The sequence below is a fragment of the Ceratotherium simum genome, chromosome 5 (genome assembly GCF_057802395.1).
Source record: "Ceratotherium simum simum isolate JZ-2026a chromosome 5, ASM5780239v1, whole genome shotgun sequence".
NCBI classification, from domain to species: domain Eukaryota; kingdom Metazoa; phylum Chordata; class Mammalia; order Perissodactyla; family Rhinocerotidae; genus Ceratotherium; species Ceratotherium simum.
Window position 1 is genome coordinate 9,160,227 of NC_141904.1, and position 24,592 is coordinate 9,184,818.

Below are 24,592 nucleotides of genomic sequence, written 5' to 3' on the forward strand. Positions count from 1 at the left end.
CAGCCAAGGCTCAACATCATACGTCATCAGGGAAATGCAAATTAAAACAACAATGAGATACAACTATATGTCTATTAGACTGGCCAAAACCCAAAACATGACAACATCAAATGCTGACAAGGATGTGGAGCAACAGGAACTCTCAATCAACTCTGGAGGAAATGCAAAATCATACAGTCACTTTGGAAGACAGTTTGGCAGTTTCTTACAAAACTTTTTTAGTTTTACCATACGATTACTCTTTTACTTTTACTGTATGATTCAGCAGTTGAGCTCCTTGCTATGTACGCAAATGAGTTAAAAACTTATGTCCACACAAATACCTACACACAGATGTTTATAGCAGCTTTATTCATAATTGCCAAAACTTGGAAGCAATCAAGATGTCCTTCAGTTGGTAAATGAATAAATAAACTATGGTACATCCAGAGAGTAGAATATTATTCATTGTTAAAAAGAAATGAGTTATCAAGTCATGAAAAAGCATGGAGGAAACTTAAAGGCATATACGTAAGTGAAAGACATCAATCTGATAAGACTACTGTATGATTCTAACTATACAACATTCTGGAAAAGGCAAAACTATGGAAGGAGTAAAAGGATCAGTGGTTGACAGGAGTTAGGGGGAGGGAGGGATGAACAGGTAGGAGACAGAGGATTTTTAGGGCAGTGAAACTATTCATTGTAGTAGAACACTATAATGGAAGATGCATGTCATTATACATATGTCAAAACCCGTAAAATGTACAACACCAAGAATGAACCCTAATATAACCTATGGACTTTGGGTGGTAATGATGTGTCAATGTAGTTTCATTGATTGTAACAAATGTGTCATTATGGTACAGGATGTTGATAGCAGGGGAGGCTGTGTGTATGCAGGGGCAAGGTGCATGTGGAAAATCTCTGCACCTTCTGCTCAATTTTGCTGTGAACATAAAATTGCTCTAAAAAATAAAATCTGTTTTAAAAAAAGAAAAAGAAATACACAGAAGCAGATGGAGTATTCTTTAGGTGGAGGTCAGAGGTAGGGGAGGGGTGGTCATTCAGGAAGTCCGGCTATTGTCTAGTCAGATCCACACCAGACGATATTTATTTTGGTGAAATGATCTTTTTCTAGGATCTATTTCTCAGATTTATAGTCCGAAACTCAATCTTATCTCTGTCCAGAATTAATGGAATGTTATAAATCATTTATGAGCCTGATATACAGATATCTGTAAATGGATATTTCATGAAGACCAAAATCTTGCATTGATCTGAAGAGGGCATTGTCTACATGTAGGCAAATTGTCCAAGAAGTCAATTTATCCAAACAATTCTTGATGATCATGGATTCAAACAAAAAAAAGTGGAATGATTTCTATGCTCTTCCTCACAATGTGAAACACTAAGGCAATACATGCTCATGTTTGCTGGACAGGATATCTACATACTGTCTGGACAGGTGCTGGTAGGGCTTTCTTTGGTGATGTCATGTCTTCCATTCTTCTAAGGCTGACCTGCCAGACTTCCAAATGACTCTATGTTGCAGTTCCCACGTTAACATCTGCAATCAATTTACTGTAAAGCATTTTATAAGACTAGACCATTCTGTCTATTCCATTTCTGATCAATTACATGCTGAGATTTTACATTTTATTTGTCTTGGTAAGAATAGTTCACTCCTGAGAGAACTTTGTTACTGCCTGCATGTATCACATATGCTTCTTAACATACCAGATATTTATGCTGTTATACATATGTATGTATAGGTATATATATATATATATATATATATATATATATATATATATATATATATATATGTATGTATGTATGTGTGTACACACATGCACACACATATACATACCTAGTGGCTTTTAGTTACCTCATCATGGTAATTGATTAGTATGTTCCATGGAAGAATAATAAATGTGGATGAAGCAAGGTAGTTTTATTTGATCATTGTTTTGATTACCAGGTCTGTTCACTAATTCAATGTATTTTTATTGAGCACTTACTCAGTGTCCAAAACTTTGCTAGGCCCTAGGGAAAAAACAGTGATCCATGAGTGATGTGATTTCCCATAGAGAGCACTTCCTGGTGAGCTGTTTATCATTAATTCTGTTACAGAAGGATATCAACTGTGTATGACAGTTTCTTCTTCTTTATAAAAACAAGCTAGTTTCACTCAGGCTTTATTAGCTATTTTTAATTGATTTTTTAACTATCTAAATAATTTGCCCTGGGGCATCAAGAGCAGGATCCATCTCTTTCAACTTCATTTATTTCAAAGATGAATAATTATATATGTTAGCTTAATTGGTGCTTTAATTTGTGTTATAATTTTAATTTAGTTCTTATAGGTGGAGCAAATTAATTAGTATTTATGTCAAGAAGTCTAGCCTGTTCTTTTTCTACTTTACTTGTCAAAACAAAAAGGATTCTAGTCATACTCATAACTGGTCTAATAGATGATTTTCCTGTCACTCTGTCTGTATCTTAACTATTTGTCTGCAACACAACTTATTACTTGGTACTGTGTAAGATATAAGATTTTATGATAAAATTTTAAAATTCAAAATACTATACTATTAGGATCTTTGATCTGAGGACATTGCTTAGCCTTATATAAGTTATGTGAGCTTTAACTAAATCATGGCCATTATTACATGGTCCAAATTGTGTACTTGAAATATTAGCAAGAGACTAAAGAATTATTGGAAAATATTCACGGACTTAAGTCAGCATTTACCATTCAGTATATCAGTTGGGACACCACTAAGCAGATTTATGCAATAACAGATTATTTGTCAGACAAATTTAGAAAATCTTGTGTTCACCTAAAGTGAACAGATTTCTTTGCTGAACAATTTCTCTGAAATTTTATTATGCTAATGTGCAATTTAAATTTTTTAGACAAGACTTTAATCCATAGCTTTTCTCTATTATTATTATTCTTTTTTCCCAAGATGTTAATAAAAGCCATGGGATGCATTTTAGAAGCAAAATTCTTTAAATAAAGCCTAACAATGTAATACATTTAATTTGTTCTGGCTTACACTTACAACACTTTCAAAATTAAAAATCTGACTCCATAATTATATTTAAATAATGGAAGATATAGGTATGAAGTTTGTTTCTAACTTATTGTTCTCATTATTTTGGACACAATCAAGATAAAATTGGGTTTAGCACCAAGGAGAGAATCCATGGTGTATATGTATATGGTGTTTTATGTATAATCAAGAACCATGAAAAATATCTGGGCTACCTCAGGTTTGAGAAAAGAAACAAACAAAAAACCAAGTGTGAATAAATCGAAAGAGAGCAGAAGTATAGAAATAAGTAAAGTTAGGGAGGAAATGGTTACAATGAGTATGTGTGGCAAAATCAATGGGAAAGAGGCAAAAGCATATAAAAAATCCTGGATATAATAGATAGTAAATAAATAGAAATGATTGGGGTATGGAGAGACAGGGACTGAATTTTGTCAATGCTGAGAGCTGAGTGCTACAGGTAAGATTGGTGATCTAATGCAAACAATTAACTAAACAACTAAATCTTTGTGACCATCCAGGTTTTACGGTGATAATTGTTGCAGGGTGTAAAAAGAGCTCCAGTAAAACTTGAATTTCTTTACCATCTCAAAATATACAAAAAAAATTTTAAATTATAATAAATTTCAATAAGATGCAGTAGGCAATCATTTCCTGAAAAATGTTCCCCTTGTTGTGGAATTATTGAAATATTTATCAAGTTGGAAGTTATAGTTATTTGCATATATGAACATGCTTAATTGCATTTGCATATGTGTCATTATAATTATTCAACTTGCATATAAATTGAATGATTGGATTATATTATTTGAACACTTCAGAGGAATTGCAAAATTATTGCATCATTTTGCAAAAAGACACATTTTAACACTCAAATACATGACTAAACGTTCTTTTAAATTTTATTTTATTATGAAATATATCATACACACTAACCTGTGTATTTAGGGAACATTTTGGGTTTAAAAGAAGAATAATAAAATAAACACACAGATTGGAAATTGAAATGTTTCTAGTAGTTTTTTTTTTGGTGAGGAAGATTGGCCCTGAGCTAACATCTGTTGCCAATCCTCCTCTTTTTGCTGAGGAAGATTGCCTCTCAGCTAACAGCTGTGCCCATCCTCCTCTGTTTTGTATGTGGGATGCCACCCCAGCATGGCTTAATGAGCGGTGTGTCAGTCTGTGCCCAGGATTTGAACCTGCGAACCCTGGGCCACCGAAGCGGAGCGAGCAAAGTTAATCACTATGCCACCGGGCTGGCCCTGTTAACTGTATTTTTGATGAGCTCAGAGTAGCTTTATCCAACTTCATGCCTATTCTTCCCCAAAATGCCAACCACTAACTTGATTTTCTTATCCATTATAATTGTAAAAGAATTACACAGAGAGGAAAGTGAATAGAACAAAAATGCAAATCTCAATAATTTATCACAAAGCAAAACCCATGTCACCTCCAACCAAGAAAAGAAAATATTATGAGCACCATCAAAGCCCATCTTGCAGTGGGGGGTGTGGTGGCTACTCAATCATTGCACCCCCCCCCCCACCAAAGTTAACAGCATGCTGACATTTATGGTAATGATGTCCACGCATTTCACTAGAGTTTTACCATCTCAACAGGCATCCGTTAAGACTTTTGTTCAGTTTTGGTGACTTTTGAACTTCATCTAAATGGAATCAACATAATATATGCTCTTTTGGGCCTGGATTTTTTGGTTCAATATTATCCTCCTTAAACTGATCCGTATTATTGTGTGTAGCTGTATTTCGTTCATTGCAGTAGAGAATGCCCCTGTATCATTGTATCACACTGTATCCATTCTAAGTGTACATTTGGAATGTTACAAGTTTTGGCTTATTACTAAGTGACTCAGATATGGCTATTCTTGTACAAATTATTTAGTGTACATAGGTAATAGTTTTTTTGTCTATATCTAGGTGTGAAGTTGCAAGGTCACATCGCATATGTATCAGTATTAGCAGATAGTAGAAATCTGCTTTTGAAAGTAGTTGCACAAATTATCTCTAACCAGGGAAAAGAGCCATCAGGAGCATGAGATTTCCTACCCACATCCTCACTAACACTTGGTGTTTTCAAATTATTTTTAAATTTAATAAACCTTGTGGTAATATGGTAATATGTCAAGTTTTAAATTATATTTTTCATTTAAAATTTTTTTACTGTGGTTTATTTAAAGTGAAAATTTTAAATGTCCTATGCAACAAATAGGTATACAGCTCAATAAATTTTCACAAACTAACACACCTATGAAAACAAAAGTCTGATCACGGAACAGAATATTACCAACATCCCAAAAGCAGTCTGTATCCCTTCCAGTCATTCCCACGGGTAACAGTTATATGGATATCTAACTCTGCAGGTTAACTTTGCCTGAAGGCACCCATGTTTCACTTCTCCCTGTATCCATGCTCTTACCTGGTAATTTTTTAGTGCCCTTCCACTCTAACTCTGGCTTGACTATGAGACCACTATGGGATGGTAGCAAAAATGATTTAAGCAGAGACTTGAATGCACTTGCCTGATTGTGCTTACCTTTGTTTTTGCTCTCAGCCATTGACATGAGAATCATCCACAGGTTAACCTGCAGGAGAATGAGAAGCACATGAAGGGCAGAGTCACTCAGTGTTCTCAGCTGAGGCCATCTATTTCACTGACATCTGGCCTCACTTTGTTACTTCCTTTCTTCTACTATTTTTGAGTTTCATTTGTCTTCTTTTTCAAGGTTCTCGAAGTGGATGCTTACATCAATGTTTTTCAGACATTCTTCTTCACTAATGTATGCACTTTAGGGAGCAAATCTTTCTCTAAATACTGCTGAGGTGCATCCCTCAAGTGTTGACATATCATAACTTAATATTAATTAACTCAAAATGGGTTTTCATTTCCCTCGTGACATTTTTCTTTACCCATAAGTTATTTAGAAATGTATTCCTTAATTTCCCATCAGTTAGGAGCTTTCTATTTGTCATTTTATTATTGATTGTACCTTATTCCACTCTAGTCAAAGAAAATACTTTGGATAATTTAAGTTTAATGGAATTAAGATGAGGTTTATTTTATGACTGTCTATATAGGACAATTTTTTTTAAGCTTTGCATTTATCTGAAAAAAATATTATATTCTATCATTGTTCAAAACAATGTTTTATAATTTCTAGTAGATTGCTTTATTAAGTGATATTTTTCATAAAATCTGTCTATTCCATTTAATTTTTTTCTGCTTGTCATTTATTGAGTGAAATATACTAATGTTTCTTCCTATGATTATGGATCTTTTTATTTTACATTTCAGTTCAGTAAATTTTTACTTTACATTTTGAATGTATATTATTGTATGCATACATAGTTAAAACTGTGATATTATCCCAGTAAATTGATCTTATTTCATTGACATTAATTCAAATGTTCTTTTATGTGTCTCTATTAACTATTTTTGCCTTAAACTTTATCATTAGCATAGTTACACCAGATGGGTTTATCTACATTTTCTACATTTTTGAATCCATTTTGTGTCTACTGTACTCTTAAATTTTTTAATTGGGGAATGTACATTTAATGAAATCATAAGCATATGGTGGAATTTCACATTTCTTTTTTTTTTTTTTTGGTGAGAAAGATCGGCCCTGAGCTAACATCCATGCCAATCCTCCTCTTTTTGCTGAGGAAGACTGGCCCTGGGCTAACATCTGTGCCATCTTCCTCTACTTTATATGGGATGCCGCCACAGCATGGCCTGACAAGTGGTGCATCAGTGCACGCCCAGGATCCAAACCCAGGCCACCAGCAGGGGAGCACTCACACTTAACTGCTACGCCATGAGAGCGGTCCCTGGAATTTCACATTTCTGAATCCAAGAATTAAGATATAGTCCTTTGTCTTGCTGGGGAATGAAATGAGTGAACATAATAGAGGTTTTTTTCAGATGGAAGCACCAAATTTCCAGTTAAGATATTACAGAGCTCTCTTCCCCTGGCACACCCATCACAGAAGTGCGGAGTTAGAGCCTCCATAAGCCTCGATCTTTAGGGGAGGACGATGTAGCTCAGAACCTCCAACCCAACAAGCCATGAGGGGCAGGTACCATGAGCAGGAAGTGATTATTTCTTCTTTTAAATCCCTCAGATTTTGAGTAATTTGAGCCTAGCCTACTTTTAGTCATACAGAAAGTTTTTAATTATGGATTCAGTTATAGAATTATTCGTATTTTCTTTTTTATCTTATGTCAGTTTTTGTTGTTTTATTTTTCTAGGGTCTTTCCCTTCTATTTTTAAAAAATTTTTGGCACAAAACTATTTAGAATATACTCTCATGATTTTTGTAATATTATCTGTAGTGATGACCCTTTTGTATTCATGACAATGTTTCTATGTTTTCTCTTTTTTTCTAATTGATCAGTCTTGCAAGGTATTGTCCAAGTTAATTCTCTCTGTTGTTTGTGATATACATCATTAATTTCTGCTGTTATATTTAATATTTCCTTCAATTTACATTCTCTGGGTTTAGACTTTTTCTTTGATAACTGCTTGAAGTAACTCATTGATTTTACAGCCTTTCTCTTTTTCTAATATGTGCATTTATAATGGTATATTTTCTTTGAATATGATCTTATCTGTGTGCTGGATATGGATATTGTCATTATGCTTCAGTCCGATATATTTTCTAATTTCAATATAGATTTCCTTTCTGATGCATATTTGTAGAAGTATTTATCTTGATATCCAAATTTCTAAACATGAAGGTGCTTTTTATTCTTGTTATTGTTTTCCTACTAGATTTCATTGTGATCAGAGGACATAATATAGACGATTGCAATCCTTTGAGATTTGGAATCTCCCGTGAGAAATCACAGCTCAAAGTATGCTCTTGTGGGATTTTATGCCTAAATTCGTGCTACTTTTGAGGTCTAAGACACCCTGAATGGAGAATTTGATTTAAACTGGCTCGACGTTGGTAGTGCCCCTGCACGTCTGGCAGAAACAGATGTGGATCCTCTCTGGTGATAAAGTAGTCCCAATGAAAATATTTCAAGGAAAATGAGCAGACAACAGACAACCTAACAAATTATTTGGAAAAACTAGGTACCTGGGGTAAGACACAGCAGCAGATATAATAAAAAGCAGAAACAGACCCTCTAAGACATCATATTCTATAATTTTCAGATGCGCAATATCAAATAACTGTGTTGATGTGTTCAAAGCAATGAACAAAAACTTTAAAAAATAGGACAAAAGAGTATAAATAAATGTGAAATCTTTAAAAAATTTTTAGAATAACCAAAGCTGAACAAAATTTAATAAACTGTAATATAGACCTCAGTAAATTCATTCATAATCCAGTTCAGAGAGACAAATAGAAAAGGAGAGGATAGAGGACACGAAGGATAGCGTGGGAAGATCTAAAGTACGTCTACTTACATCTAGAGAGATAAAATAGAATATAGAAGGGGCAACGTGTGAAGATTTAATAAAGACAATAAGCATCAAATCAAATTTGTGGCTAAAACAGGCTCAAATTAAAAAAATACTGGACAATATAAATAAGGGTTGATTACAATTCCTCATTTTGAGCAGGGGAAGACTATAGAATGTATGTTAAAATAACTAGAGTTCTACTAAAAGTTTAGACAGAGAGTATATTACATTCAAACGACCAGAAGGTAGAGAAAAGCCAATTTATTTAACACAGAAAGAAAAGACATGACTAGCGCTCAAGAAGTGACTAACCATCAAGAAATGTGATCAGCATATGAAAATGCCCCACAAGGAAAGTCTCAGGATTAGATAAGTTTACCAGTGTACTCCAACAAAGACCCTATAAAGTCTTCCTAATATTAAATTTAAAAAAGAGAGAGAAATCCTCAAAACCATTAGATGAGGCTTGCATGACTGTAGCACCAAAACCCAGACAACCCCAATGACACGACTGAGTACAGATCCAAAAATAATGAATCAATTATTGGCAAATCAAACTTGAAATTTTTTATTAACGGCTGTGTTATGATTAACTTAAATCCCAAATTTGGAAGTATGGATAATGTCAAAAAACCTAACAGTGTAATTCAATGTATTAATTATCTGAAGGGGAAAAATCATACGAGTATCTAATAGCTGAAGGAAAAGTTTTTATAAGGATTAAAATCTTTTGATTATATTAATTAAAAAGAAAACACTTCTCAGAGTATAATAGAAGAAACTTCCTTAACTTAGTAGTGATTGTATGCCAAAATCCTAAAGCAAATATAATTATTGAAGAAACTTTAGGTGATTGTCTTTTGAAACTGAATAAGAAAGGATGACAACTATTACCCTACTATTTAACAGAGTCCTGGCATACCTGGCAAATAGATGCAAGAAACAAAAATAAAAAAGGTGTAATCATTATAATTTAAGAAATAAGGCTATCATTATTTAATATAATTACTAATGTGGAGAAAAACAAAAAAATAACAAATTATTTGATATCATACAAAGTTGTCAATTACAAACATTTCTGTATATCAATGATATCTATCTAGATAATGTAATAAAACATAAGATATCATTCACATACGAGCAAAACTTAAGAAAGTGTTTAGACATGAACTAACATCACGTTAAGTCCACTCTGGAATGAAAAAAAAGAAGAATTTTAAAGACTAATTAAAAGACAAAGTCATTTATCTAAATTAAAATAATAATATTCTATACTCTTTGATAGGGTATTTTAGAATTATAAAGATAAAATTAGCCAATAAAGTATTTTTTTATGAGTCCATTCATACAATTTAGAATGGCTAAAACAAAGAGGAAAAAGAAAGAAAGATTAACAATACCAAGTATTGCTGAGAATGCAGAACATATGGAATCCTCATAAACTCTTATAAAGCTATAATATATTTACCCTATTACCCAGAAATTTTACTCCTATGTATTTAACCAAGAAAATACTTGAATAAGAATGTTTTTAATATTCTTTCTCCATAATAGCCCCAAACTGAAACAACCCAAATATCTTTTAAAAGGAAAGTGGATGAACAAATGTTTATGTATTTTTATAATAAAATATTACTCTGCTTTAGAAAGGAACACACTGTTGATAAGCGTAATGACATGCGTGAATCTTAAGAGCTCTATGTGGACACAAATTAAGTGCATAGTTCTTTAAATGAAATATTAGGACATGCAAACTAATCGATGCTGTTAGAAATCAGAACAGAAGTTGCCTGTTTTCCTCTGGGAGGGGACCGGCTAGCTCACAAAGACTGACTGAGAAAGGACACAGATGAATCTTTTGTATTGATGGAAATATTTTATATTTTGATAGAGGAATATTTACAAGGGTATATGCATTTGTCAAAACTCACTGAACTGTACACTTAAGAATTTTCCATTTCACTCTTTTAAATTATACCTTAATTCAAAAATACTTGCATTTAAAACGTTGTAGGAACATACACAAATAAAGGCATACATTAAACTCGTTAGAATGGTTTACTATGGACATTCAGTGGAAAGGAAATGGAGAATAAAGAGAAAATCAATGGAAGGAAGGAAAGAAAAAGAAAAACGAGAGAAGGTACAGAATAGTAACAGTGATGATAATATGTTATTTAATGAATATGATTCTGAAACCTAAAATACCTGACGTCCCAAAAAAGGAATGAAAAAGAAAAGGATATTTTCTGGGAGTCAATATTTCATGGATATTTTCACATATCTGCAAGGCCAGGGCTTTCTGATCAAAATTACTGGCAAGTGGTGTTAAAGGATGATTGAATGATAATCATGTCTTGAAAGTTGGAGATGGTGAATTTCTCAGGAGAGATTTTCAGATTCATCATCTCTAGAGCCATTTACACTCCAGAAGGTAATGGACTTAGAAAACTAGATATTTTGTTGTTGTCATTGTTTTTCATTAGAACAATAAAGTCTCTCTGCTTCTCTAGAAAGGTGGACAGGCAGCTGTGCAGGCTGCTCAATACAAGCTTTGGGGTTCACAATTCTGAGGTTCCTCTCCTGTAGTACAGATCTCCCGGGACGTGTAGAGTAACAGCTGTCATTTTGACACTAGAAATGAGACATGGAAAACTAATGCCAAGATATTCTGAAAGTAAATAAACAAATAAGTGTGTGTGTGCGTATTCATCATATATTAGGAATGTCGGAAAGCAAATTATGTAAGTATTAGAAAAAAGAGCAGAACAACGTTAAAAAGTAGATGAATTTTCTCCCTAAACAAACTATAGTTGTGGACCAGCAGCGTCTCCATCACCTGGGAGCTTGTTAAAAATGCAGAATCACAGGTTACTCTCTGGACACTAAAGCCATATCTGCAGGATATCCATGTTATTTGTATGTACACTAAAGTCTGAGAGGCATAAAATTAGAGAAGAAACTAGACCCAGGTGAAAAATATTAAAGTAAAAAAAATAGATACAACCAACAAACTAAATTGGAGGAAAATTGTATCCCATGGGTATTTAATGCAAAATGAGAGATCTCAGAAAGCAAACTGGAATTAATGCTTTAAGAGAAATTCAGATCAAGGATCGTATTGAAAGTTGCCCCCTGGAAGCTGGAGATAAAGAGTTGATAATAAGACTAATGTGGAATCCTTCTCTTGACGAATAGAGCCACATGGTACCTGCAGGTATTAGAGATTCAACCAGAAAGGTCTAATAAAATACATCAGGAATTCATCATTTTTAAGTAGACTCAGTGACTACAGGAGGAAAAGTGGTGTTGACAGTTCCTTTGAGAGAGCAGGTGTATAAAGTTTTATGGTATTTGTAATTTTAAAAAAATACTTCATAAAGTACTTAGCTATTGTACTTTAGCTATAGCTAATGTACAAGCTAAAGTACTTCACTTGATAAAGCATTAGTGAGATACACTAATGGAGTACCAGGCAGGATTATAATTAGTTGACTTCAGACTTGCTTAGTTACTAGACTGATGTCTGGAAGATATGCTCTCAATGGAGGTCAAAGTGGGTGATATTTGTTCAAAAAGTTGATGCTTTAAAGAGCCATAATTAACTTAGCTCTTATCTTTCATTGCAGTGTATGCCACAAAACAAAATATAGAGTAATATATTAAGAAACTAAATGTATGATGAAGAATAAAAGCATTCAGAAATTTAGGTTTTATGAAGGTGCTCAATAATAAAATATTTTATAATAAAAATAGAAACATAGACGATATTGTCATCATCATCATCATCATCATTAACCCCAGGATGCACATTTAGCAGGATTCTCCCTGGTACACACTTGTCTACCTTCCATGAAATAAAGTATCACATCAGGACTCTCCTCACGTGCACTCTTTCCCCCCAGCTCTGTATCCCCAGCCCTATCAGTTTCCTGTGGCTGCCGTGACAAGCTATCACAAACTTGGTGACTTAAAACAACAGGAGTTTATTCTCTCACCATTCTGGAGCCCAGAATTCCAAAATCAAGGTCTCAGCAGAGCTGCATTCCCTCTGGAGGCTCTAGGAAAGAGCCCTCCCTCTCCTCTTCCGCCTTCCGATGGCTGTCGGCGTTCCTTGGCTTCCCTGGCTTGTAGTCGCACTACTCCATTCTGTCTCCGTCTTCGCACTGCCTTCTCTGTGTGTCTTCTCCTTTTCTGTCTTGTACAAGGACACTTGTCATTGGATTTAAGGCACACCTGGCTAATCCAGGATGATCTCAAGATCTTTAATTACATTTGCAAAGACCTTTTTTCAAAAAAAGGTAACATTCACAGGTTCTGGGGATTAGGACATGGACGTATCTTTTTGGAGACCTCCATTTAATCCATTACATCACCTTTCTTCCATGCATTGAATTCTATATAGGGATGGAGAAGTACAGGGAGTTAGGAAAACCTTAAAATAAAATAGAAAGTGCCTTTCTTTTATCTATTAACTCAGCATCAGTAGACATACAATGAAGGATGAACCAATAAATCATCTCAAAATATTACTACATAGTATACCATTTACAATTAGTCTGTGTCCTTCTATGCAGTCCCCATACCCATCAGTTTACTGATCTTCCAGACTGGCAGGGCTTCTCTGATTCATGAGACAGAGTGTCAGGAGAGCATGATTTTTTTGAAAATTAACTGTCAACTATAAATTAGGAAAAATTGCTCCCAGATTCTTAAAAGACATTGTCTATGACTCTGAGTTTTGAGTTGTGAGTTTTTATCTTTGATACTTCCTTCATTGGTACTTTAGTGGAAAATTACAAGCCACACCAGGAGCTGTCAGCTAAAAGCTGCTTTAAATGAGATAACTGAATCAAACTTTCATAACTAGAAAAATGGGTGATTTTTAGTTATTATTATTGCTTTCTTTTATATCGTTAGTAATTTTGGATAACGAATGCATTATTGATGAATTCAGAAAAAGTAATAATTAACAATGAAAAGAAACCAGAAAAATTTAAGCAACTCTTTGAGGTTAGTTTCTCTGCCTTTTTATAAGTTTAAATGCAAAATTTAAATTATTCTAGTTTTTTTTTCCTACAGGAGATCATAAATATACAATAGTGTTCTTATTTCATTAAGCAATTTTCCTAGAAACCATGAATTATATCTAAATATAAATGCATCAACAGTGCAAGAGTTTGATTCAGTTATCATTAAACATTTGTCTACTTTCCAGTACAGCCTGTGTAATTTCTTTGCCGTGAAGTACAATGCTTAACAAAGTAAAACAGACCACATTTTTCTTTTCTTTTCTAATTTGGAAATATACATGGTTAATGTCCCTGGGTTTTGAATACATTCATCTTGTTCTAATGCTTTCTCTAGGTCATAAAGTTGATTAAGATAGATCATACTATCAAAAGAAAGCAGGCATATAGTCATGCAGAATTAAATACTGCCCATCTTTAATGCTTTGATACCATTTTATATCTACATCTTTATTAATATTTTAGACATATTATACTGAAAATGCAATTGCATATCCCAATATATCAAGTTTATGATCAGCCCAGCTCTATCAAACTGTTTCTATGGTTGATGGTATTAGATATTCATTCTGTGTTTCCAAACTGCCTAAGAGAGGACTATTAAGTAAATAATATAGTTTTCCAAAATTATTTTTGTGCACATTTAGAGCATAATCTGAAATCGTTCTTTGAGACTTTACTTATTATATTATTCACGGCTGCCATGGGAGTGTTTCTGATAGCTATTATGCCACCATAAAAATACAAAGAGAATTTGACTCAAACTGCATACAAATGAATTAAGCTACCTGATTTATTTCCACAGAAGAAAAAAGAAAAAGTAGTTTAGGTTGTAGTGTCTCACTACTGACAATACACACCAACAAAGTCTTAATATATCGTGAGTAAACAAGAGAAGAAAATGACGTTTCCACAAAATGCATGGCTTCAGAGACGCCAAGAGAAGATCCAAGCACACGAGGAGATTCCTGAGAAAGTGCAGAGGGTACCATAAATTCGATCCTCATTGTTCCCCATAGCACACATCACCACAGTTTGACATTCCCAGTTCTGCTGCCTCATCACCACTGACTGGGAAGCCAGGTCTCTCTGGCCATCAATGGGTCCCTGGGAGCAAGTTAGGTACTTTGAGTTTCTAATATTATACAATTCAAGAAATGAAACTCTCAGGTCATTAAACAGCCAGTGCATCCCTGAGCAGTCTCAAACTTACTCCCCAAAGAGTCTTTGATGTTCTGGAAAAGTCTAGCCTAATATTCATCAAATACCATGAACTATCTTAACTTTTGCTATGTGTCATAAAGACTTCATTAAAGGATATTAATACTGCCTTTGCTGTCACCAAGCTTTAAGCAATGAAATGGCTTTATGAGTACATACCTTTCTATTCCAAAATCTCAGCCCCTCTTCTGCTTCTCCCTCGTTATGTCACCTCTGCACTTCCAAGTTGTCCATATCATTGTGCAAGGTTGATCAGGCTGTGCCTTTACAAGATCACACTGTAGATGGGCCTCTGAGAGCTAAAGTCAATCTGAGAAGCTTAGTAAGGGATTACAACAGCCTGGAATAAATGCATGTGTTATATATGCCAAAAACATATGCATATCAAAAGAATTTCTGACGGTATATATTAATATATATTATTAATAATATATGTGTTATTTTAAAATTTTGTGTCTACATTATGAAAACATGCTTATAATGTTAATCTTTACTGAATATATGGTCCCATGTCACTCAGTAATATCAACTGATTTTTTTTTTTTTTGGGTGAGGAAGATTGGCCCTGAGCTAACATCCATGCCCATTGTCCTCCATTTTATATGTGGGATGCTTGCCACAGCATGGCGTGATAAGTGGTGTGTATGTCTGTGCCCAGGATCTGAACTTGTGAACCCCGGGCCACTGAAGCGGAGCACACAAACTTAACCACTACACCACCAGGCTGGCCTCTTGACTGATTTTTTTTGATAAATGAATAAAATATTGCATACCAAATATGTGTTTCAACATACGGTAAATTCTGACGGAAATGTAAAGGAAGTCATGAAAAATTTCCTCCCCTCAAGAAGCTGGAGAATGCATTTTAGAAGTGGTCTTGACCTCCTATTTCACTGGAATTGGCTTAAAATATCACCAAGCTTCCTGTTTTACAGCTAATTATTACATTTAAAAGAGACGGCACACACAGGCTAAGTCACTGTTTTAGTCTGAGTAAGAAAACTGTTTGGAGGGGTCCCCTTAACATCCCAGTGGCGTAACAACCACAGTTTGATGTGATGGATGGCAGCCTCTGCTCCATCATCTTCTGGGGCCCCTGGTCCTTCTGTCTTGAGCTTTTCACCCTCCTTTAGCTCTTTGCAATCCTTTGCCTCTTCTCATGGTGACGCAGGCTAAATGTTTGATTACTGTCCTTGACATCTCTCTGGTTTTTATTTCCCTCATTCATCTGTTGTTTTCTTTTTATGGGAACCATTCAAGGACAATCTGCACGTTTTGACCCTCTCAAGCCTTCTTACCTCAACAGCAGTTCATTTCATAGTAATGGTGAAACTTTTATTTTAAATATGAAATTATATTTTAATTTTATATAAACACATTATTCTAAAAATTTTAGTACAATGACCTTGCAAATCTCGTCTGGTATATATTTTGATGTGTTTATTTTTTGAGTTTACATCACCTCCAGTATTTTATACATAGATTCTTTTCCAGGTTCTACCTTTCTACAAAATCAAAAATATTTTCAAAGTGATTTTTAATTTTTTTTTGAATAGGCTATACACTTAAATGGTCAAGAACAAAAAAATACTTAAAGAGTACACAGTCAAAAGGTTTCCTCTCCTCTCTGTCCCTTACTCACCCATTTCTAACCCCAATCATTTGCTGGAGACATAAGAATCACTGTTATTTTCTTATCTGTGGTTCCTCTTTCTTTAAGCACAAGCAAACAAATATAAATATATATTCATATTTCCCCTAATTTACACAAAATTTAGTATATTATATACATTGTAATGTGTTTTTATTCACTAACCATCTATCTCAGAAGTATTTCCATATTAGTACATACAGAGTTGCCTCGTTCTTTTGACAGCCGTATGGCATTCCACTGAAGGGTGTACCTTCCTTTTTAAGGAGTTCCTGATTGATGGGCATTTAGAATGCTTCCAATCTTTTGCTATTATATACAATTCTGGATATCTTTCTTCAAGCACACAATTTTATTTATTATCCTCAAGCAGGATAAATATCTGGATTTCTATGGGTAGGTACATCATTATTTTGCTAGACAATACCTAATTTCTCTGTGGAGAGGTTGTATTAATTTACACTCCCTCCAGTAACATGAGAATTCCTGATTCCTGTCAACCTCATGAACAGAGGGTGCTATTAAACTTTTGGACTTGTCAAATCATCAAGGTGGAAAAGAGTATCTTCGTATGCCTCCCTCATTACAAATGCAGTGGCCCATCTTCAAATGTAGTGTTAGAGCTGTTTGTATTTTCTTTTCTGAGAGTTATGCATGCACATCCTTTGTCCATTTTTTCTGTTGTGTCAAATGGTAACAAATGGTTACCATTTGTTATGGACTGAATGTTTGTGTCTTTCCAAAATTCATATGTTGAAGCTCAAAGCCCTAAACCGCATTGTTATGGTATTTGGAGATGGGGCCTTTGGGAGGTAAGTAGAGGTAGATGAGGTCATGAGGGTGGGGCCTTCGTGATGAGATTAATGCCCTTATCAGAAAGACGTGAGAGAGCTGGCTCCCCCTCTCTATGCCCATCACCAAGAAAAGGTCATGTGACCACAGAGGGAAAGTGGCCATCTGCCAGCCAGGAAGAGAACTCTCACCAGAAACTGAACCCTCTGGATCTTGATTTTGGACTCCTCAGCCTCTAGAACTGTGAGAAAATAAATTTCTGTTGTTTAGGCAACCAGTCTATGATATTTTGTTATGGTAGCCGGAGCTGACTAACACAGATTTTGGTACTGAGAAGTGGAGTGCTACTGTAATAAATATCTAAAAAATTGAAGGCCGTTTTGGAATTGGGTGATGGGAGAGGCTGAAAGAGTGTTGAGGAGCATGCTAGAAATATGAAAGTTAAAGACAATTCTGGTGAAGACTCAGAAAGAAAAGAGGAGAGCTGGACAGAAAGCTTCCATTTTCTTGGAGAATACATTAATACTCATGAATAAAATGTTGGTAGAAATATGGCCATTCTGGTTTGGTCCCAGATAAAAATGAGGAACATGTCATTGGAAACTAGAGGAAAGACAAAGCTTGCTATAAAGTGGCAAAGAACTTGGCTGAATTGTGTTCATGTTCTATCGTTTTGTGGAAGGTAGAACTTGCAAACAATGAAATTGGACATTTAGCTGAGGAGATTTCTAGGCAAAGTGTTGAGAGAGTGGCTTGGTTCCTCCTGACTGCTTATGGTAAAATGCAAGAAGAGAGAAATGAACTGAAGAAGGAGCTGTTAAGCAAAAAGGAAGCAGCACTGAAAGATCTGGAAAATTCGCAGCTTGTTTGAATTGCAAAAAATAAGAAAACATGTTCAGAAAAGAGGACTAAGTGTGTGGCTGGGCTATAGATTGATTAAGAGATTATGAGTTTATACAAGTAGAAACATTGCCAGTTTGAAGTGAAGCAGATGGAGATGATGGCTCTCAAAATGAAAGATGACTGTTGGACTTCTTAGATCTTACAGGACCTGATCATAGAGCTATTTAACTGCAAAAATGCATTATTCTTAAAGACAAGGGAAGAATGAGCCCAAAAGTGATTCAGAGATCATCAGGGCTGCCCGCTCAGTTTCAAAGTGTGGGTGGGCTTCACCTCGGTTTCAAAACACCAGAAGGGGCTGCCTGGAGCCTTGGGGGCAGGGCGCCCTCCCAACAAAGCTGCAGAGGCCACCCCACTGCCCCACTGGGTCCAGAAGGCAGAGCATAAAACCAGAGTATTATTCTTGAGCCTTAAGATCGAATGCAATTTGCCTTGCTACGTTTTGGGCTTGCTTGGGATCCATCAACCCTTCCTTCTTTCCTATTTTTCCCTTTTAGAATGAGAATGTCTATTATATGCCTGTCCCAGCATTGTGTTTTAGCAGCATATAACCTGTCTGCTGCCACAGGTTTGCAGCTGGAGAGGAATTTTGCCTCAGGATGAATCATAGCTTGAATCTCACCCGTATCTGATTTAGATGATGTTTAGAAGAGATTTTGAACTTGAGACTTTAGTGTTGATGCTATAATGAGTTAAGACTTTGGGGGCTGTTGGGATGGAATGAATCTATTTTGCATATGAGAAGGACATGAATCTGGGGGAGACGGGGCAGCCCAAGCTAACTAATATACCACTCTCTGGAAGTTGTTTGTACATTAAAATATTAGTCCTTCATCTACGACACATTATAAACATATCATTTTCTTTTTGTTTTGCTCATGATGTTTTCTTTTTATTTGCATTTAATCTTTGTATGTGCAGAGTGTTGATGCTTATAATTGAATTTGTTAATCTTTCTTCAATGGCTTCAGGATTTTGAGTCATAGTTAGAAAAGTCTTCCCTCTTCAAAATTTATAAAGAAATTCATCCATTTATTTACCTAATTTTTTATTAAGTGATATATCAAATGTACACTTTAACCTATTTAAAATTCATCCTGATGTAAGTTATAAGGTGTATATCTAAAGTTATTTATATTTGTTAGATGCTGACCCGTTGCCTCATTATGTCATAGTCTGTTTTTTGCCTACTTGTTTGAGACAGTCTGTCTTCATTAACTATAATAATGTTAACTTTAATGTTAACATCACTAACATTTAATAATTTGCATTTGTATCTGGTCCTTTTTCTGGATCTTTTATTCTATTCATTTGGTCTATATGACTATTCATGCATTAGGACCATACTGATTAATTACTAAGGTTTCAAAATTGTTTAATACTTAGTAATTTTAATCCCCATTCATTTCTCTTCTTTTTCCAACTTCTCCTTGCTATTCTTGGTGGTTGACTTTCCATAAATTCTCTCAGATAAAACTATATAGTTACATAAAAATAATATTTTATTAAAATTTATTTAATTTTACAACATTTTAGAGACAGACATCTTTATGATAAGAATTTTCTTATCTAAGTACACGATAGATCTATCCATTTGTTGAAAACTTCTTTGAAGACCAAGTGTTTTGAAAAACAGAAATTGATGTTAATTTAGTCTTCCAGTTTGAATCTTTGGGAAACCATCTGATAACATAGTAACAATATTAGGAATAAAATAATTAAATCATAATCACCACCAACTCATGAATTTGAAAATATTGAAGTAGCATATATTTTCATATTTCTAGCTCTCTGACTTGATTTTAGAGCTATGTATGAAGTCTTTAATAAGTAATATAAGGCTGTGTGTATGTGTGTGCATCTGTGTGTATCTGTATGTGAGTGAGAGAGACGAAATTCTTTCATTGCTAAATTGAGTTCACCTGGATCTCTGCTTTGTCTTAATTCTTCTCGCATAGAATATTATCCACCAAAGCATACTTGGTTCTTCCTCTGAGCTGTATAAATATCTGTGAAACATACATCTTGTACTTTTCAAGATAGTCTTGATTTTAAAATAGTCTGTCTTATCATTGAACAGGTTTTCAGACATGTACTTCATATTCTATACAAAAATATAGTTTCTGTATTTTTAAATCCTGTAGGACAATTAAAATTGGTTCTAACACTGTAGGCATAACTGATGAGGGTCTTTAAGTACTTTTATTTAAGAGAAAATATCAGTGTGCTCAAATTACAAATCCAATATTATCAGCACAAAAAACTCTTTACTTTCTTTTACTGATATTTGTAGCTTTTACTTTATCAGTCCACTTGTTCAGCAATGTTTGAGGGGTTTCCAATGGCATATTGTTATTACTTTTCCTCAGAAAAATAGAAAGGGAAGCCTAGAGTTTGTTCCACTTTAGAATATTGTTCTAAGGAAATAGATTGGTGACAGTTTTATACTGATGACCAAGGTTTGGCTGCCAAATTAATTTGATGCTTACACTAAGATGCTAGGAGAATGCAAAATGTCACATAATGATTGGCAGTTGGCTCCAGTCCTCTGTCTAATCAACATTCTCAAGAGAAGATAAACAGGTTAAAGTTTCTCCCTTATTGTGGGGAGGGAATCTGTTAGGAGGTGAATGCCTCGTGGTCATTTAGGACTTCTTGGTTCAGAGTTCATTTACCTGTGTGCAGTATAATATTCTTACCTTTTGTGACAATCAAAAATGACTAAAAAATGTTATTTGTTATTAATTTTCTCAATAGTGTAATTCCAATTTTACCTGATTGAATTTGTGGACCCCACTTATTGTGTTTTAATGGGCACTTACTGGATTAATTAAATCTTGTCTCTATCTCCTTCTAACAACCAAACAAAATACCACTTGGAAATTAACACAGAACACTGCTCTGTAAGCTGTTGTTTCTGATGGAATAATCACAGGAGAAAAGCTTTCTTGTCCATAGAAGCATAGTGTGGAAGGAAGGGGAATGCTGTAGGACAACTGAGGGCTGATTATTGGGTGGAGATGGTGCCCCAGGACTTTTGTAGGGACACAGTACAGCCAACCAAGGTCCAGTACCAACAATTATCACATCATTCATCATCAACCACTTCCATCCTGAGTGACCCTGAGGACATCCCCGCCTCCGGGATTACAAGTGAGAAAAAAGTGGAGAATGGAATATCAAACCTCATCTTTACCTTCCCACATCAATGTCATGCTCACTTTCACCATATGAATCTCTTCCATAATTTTATCATATTGCTTTTGTCACCTAAAATGCCCTCCCTCTTGTCTTTCCTTTTTTTAAGTCCCTGGTAATGAGTGGTCTTAATTGGACTATAGGAATGGATTAGGGAGTTTTAAATATTTTTTCTAAATCTTGATCTTCCTTTTACAATGATTTACCAGTCATATATTTGCTTCTTTTACTTGAGGAAGCCACAGAGGCAGGGAGTTTTAGTTGCTTCCTACAATCTACCCTTCCATCTTGGTTACTGAACCCTCAGTATAATCCTCTTCCCAGACCATTCCATCATTTCTGCCTTTTCTCAAGCTTTCCTTTTTCTCTTTTCACAATAAAACTTAAAGCAGTCAGAGAGCTGAGGTCACAGGGCAATCACTAATTAGAAACCAAAGGAAAGACAAGGAGACAGGAACTTGAGTCCTCACTTGTCTGGGGAAGACACTTGATGATGCCATGCAAACTGGTAAGAATAATTTAGCTAAGATTTTTAGCAAATTGTTAATGGCCACATGCGGGCTAGCTTGAAAATGTAAAACAATTAAGAATTGCAAATACAAGGGAGTCGGCAGCCCCTTATAGGTTCTTCTCCCAAACCTCACTAACTGCTCATACAAGGACTGTGGGAAAAGAAAGACTAGAGAAAACTTCCTGGTCACGCAGGGTTGGGGCAGAGGACAACAGCCACTGTGGAAAAGGCACAAAAACCTCATCTGGATGTTTCTCCCTTATTTCTCCTACTGAACAAAAGCCTTAAGCCTCTGGACAGAGGGCGGAAAACTCTATCACCCTCAGGGCATAGTGTGAATTGCTCTTATGGGAAGGAAAGAGAAAAAGAAGTTTTCTCTGTGGGATTTCCAAGAAAATATCCTGGGACTATTATAGACTCCTTAGCATGAGAGGGTGACAAGATCTCTGAGAGGGTCCCTCCTGTGAGACCCAGCAACACGGCACCTTCCTAAGATGGAGCAGAACAAGAACAAGAGATAACACCCCTTCCCAGCCCTCTGCCCCACCCCAGCACAGCAAGTGTTGAGAAACAAGTGCCACCAGTTTATTCCTGGTGCCAAACAGGAGTGTGGAACGCCAACCTCTCTGAGGTGCAGGCACAAAGACAAGACCTAAAACTGAGAGTGAAGCAGATATTGAGGAAAAACTCTCCAGCAAACCAGCTCACACACTAATGCTATTTGAGGAACTTCAAATATGTGGTCTAAGGGAAATTAAACACAGCAATGACAAAACCTAAAGCCAGGTCAATTCCTAACGAGACTGACTCAACCCCTCACATTGAAGCCAAGCAAAAGAAGAGATGTGCCCATTTTCAGGTATAAATAATATAGACCTCAGTCTCTACCATACTACATAACATGTCTAGGTTTTAACCAAAAATTATGAGATACAAAAAGAATCACTAAGAGATAAAATAATCAATAGAATGAGGTTCAGATATAATTCGTGATTATAGCTATCAAATAGAGAATTTAAAATAATTATAACTAATATGTTAAAGTATAAGGGGAAAAGGTCAACACTATGCATAAACAGATGGGGAATTTCAGCTGAGAGATAGAAACTCAAAGAAAGAATCAGATTAAAATGCTAGAAATCAAAAACATGGTAATAAAGAATGCTATCAATGATCGCATAGGTAGATTTGATAAAACCAAAGAAAGAGTCAGTGCTCTTAAAGGTAAAACAATAGAAATTATCCAATCTAAAGGAAACAGAAAAAACTTTAAACAAAACAAAAAACAGTGCATTCAGGAGCTGTGGGAAAATATCAAACAATTATATATATAAATATATATATTTGAAATGCAAGAAAAGAAGAGAAAGAGAATGGCAGAGGAAAAATTTTAAAGACATAATGGTTGAGAATTTTCTAAAGTCAATGTAGGAGAACAAATCAAAGATCCAAGAAGTTTAGAGAAAATCAAACAGGATAAATACAAAACACAAAAAGCACACACACATAAACCCCTAGACACACAATGTCCAAGCTGATAAAAACCACATATTAAAACAAAATTTTTGAGGACAAATAGAAAAAAGACATAGAACATAAGGAGGAACAAAGTTAAGAATTACAGACAGAAGATGCCTCAGCAGAAGCTATGCAAGCCAGAAGACAATAGATTGACAGAAGACAATGGAGTGTATACTACAAAGGGAGACTTTCGCTATACATAAATTATACCTTTTTAAAAATGAATGACACTGACACCCCCTAAAATAAACTTCTCTTACCAAATATAATAATTTTGAATGTTCCAACCAAATTAGTAGTAATATTCATCAGTGTTAATTAGAATATAATAACTAGTTACTACATAAAGCAAAATAACAGCATAAAAACATATGGGAATGAATAGCAGGAATTTATAAAATTCAAAGCATCGTTCTCCATGCTAATGTAATGCATATTTCATTTTTCTTCTTTCCATTTTCCTGAAAATTAAGGAGTCAATAAGAATGAGCACATTGCAGTTATAAAACCTGTTATTCTAGCACTCTATTAGAGTTCATATGGGCTAAGAAAAACTGCATTTCCTTTAATCAGTAATTCTAGTCTTGAAATGCAATTATCATGTCAAATCTGTATTTTTTTCCACTGTTACTTTCAATAAGGTATTCTTAAAATATCTTGATATTGCATTCATGTTTAGACTTTCAAAGTAAGAATATTTTGAAACTGATATCACCTTTTATGTTTTTAAAGATATTCTCTTAGATTTTGTAATGCAACTTGTAGCTCAGCTTCAGATCTGTACAAAGCCAACTGGGATTTTATAGAAAATAATTCTGGCTAAGTTAAAGAGAAAAGAAATTTATTGAAAGTAGGTCACTTAATTCACAAAACAGAAGGAAATATTGGAGAACTAGAATAAAGCAGGTTAGGATTAGAGCAGGAATTGCACCCATGGGTATTGCAAGAAATAGATCAGCCAGGATGTCCTATACCATTGACACTAGGCAGCTTTGAAATTGCTGCCAATAGGCATGGTTGCTTCCACTGCTGGATTTATTTACCAGCTGCTCTGGGTTTCTCTGTGCCTCTTCCTCAAAATTCAATGTCCTGGACAAGAGTGATTAGGCTATTGCCTTCACCCTATATTCTAAAGTCTTTCTGTCTTCTGTTCATCCTTGGTCCAGTCCACCAGACATGAAGTGACCTCTCTTAAGTAAAATTGATTGTGAGAGTCCTCTACTTATAATATTTATTAATTATGAACTTCCTACTGAATGGATTACAACACTCTTTTCATTGCATTCAAGTACC

General features: G+C 34.9%; 1 long non-coding RNA gene across 4 annotated transcripts in view; it reads right to left on the bottom strand.

Annotated features, from left to right (window-relative positions):
- The window catches only part of LOC147916959 (uncharacterized), a 77,544-nt gene that overhangs the window by 31,006 nt on the left and 21,946 nt on the right, over positions 1-24,592 (bottom strand). For 3 of the 4 annotated variants that reach the window (XR_015552146.1, XR_015552145.1, XR_015552147.1), the window contains 3 exons: positions 14,883-15,022; positions 12,471-12,869; positions 5,595-5,643 (listed from right to left, as the gene is read on the bottom strand). This is a non-coding gene — a long non-coding RNA (uncharacterized LOC147916959). The remainder of the gene's footprint in view (positions 1-5,594; positions 5,644-12,470; positions 12,870-14,882; positions 15,023-24,592) is intronic. The other variant, XR_015552148.1, reaches the window with a different exon arrangement.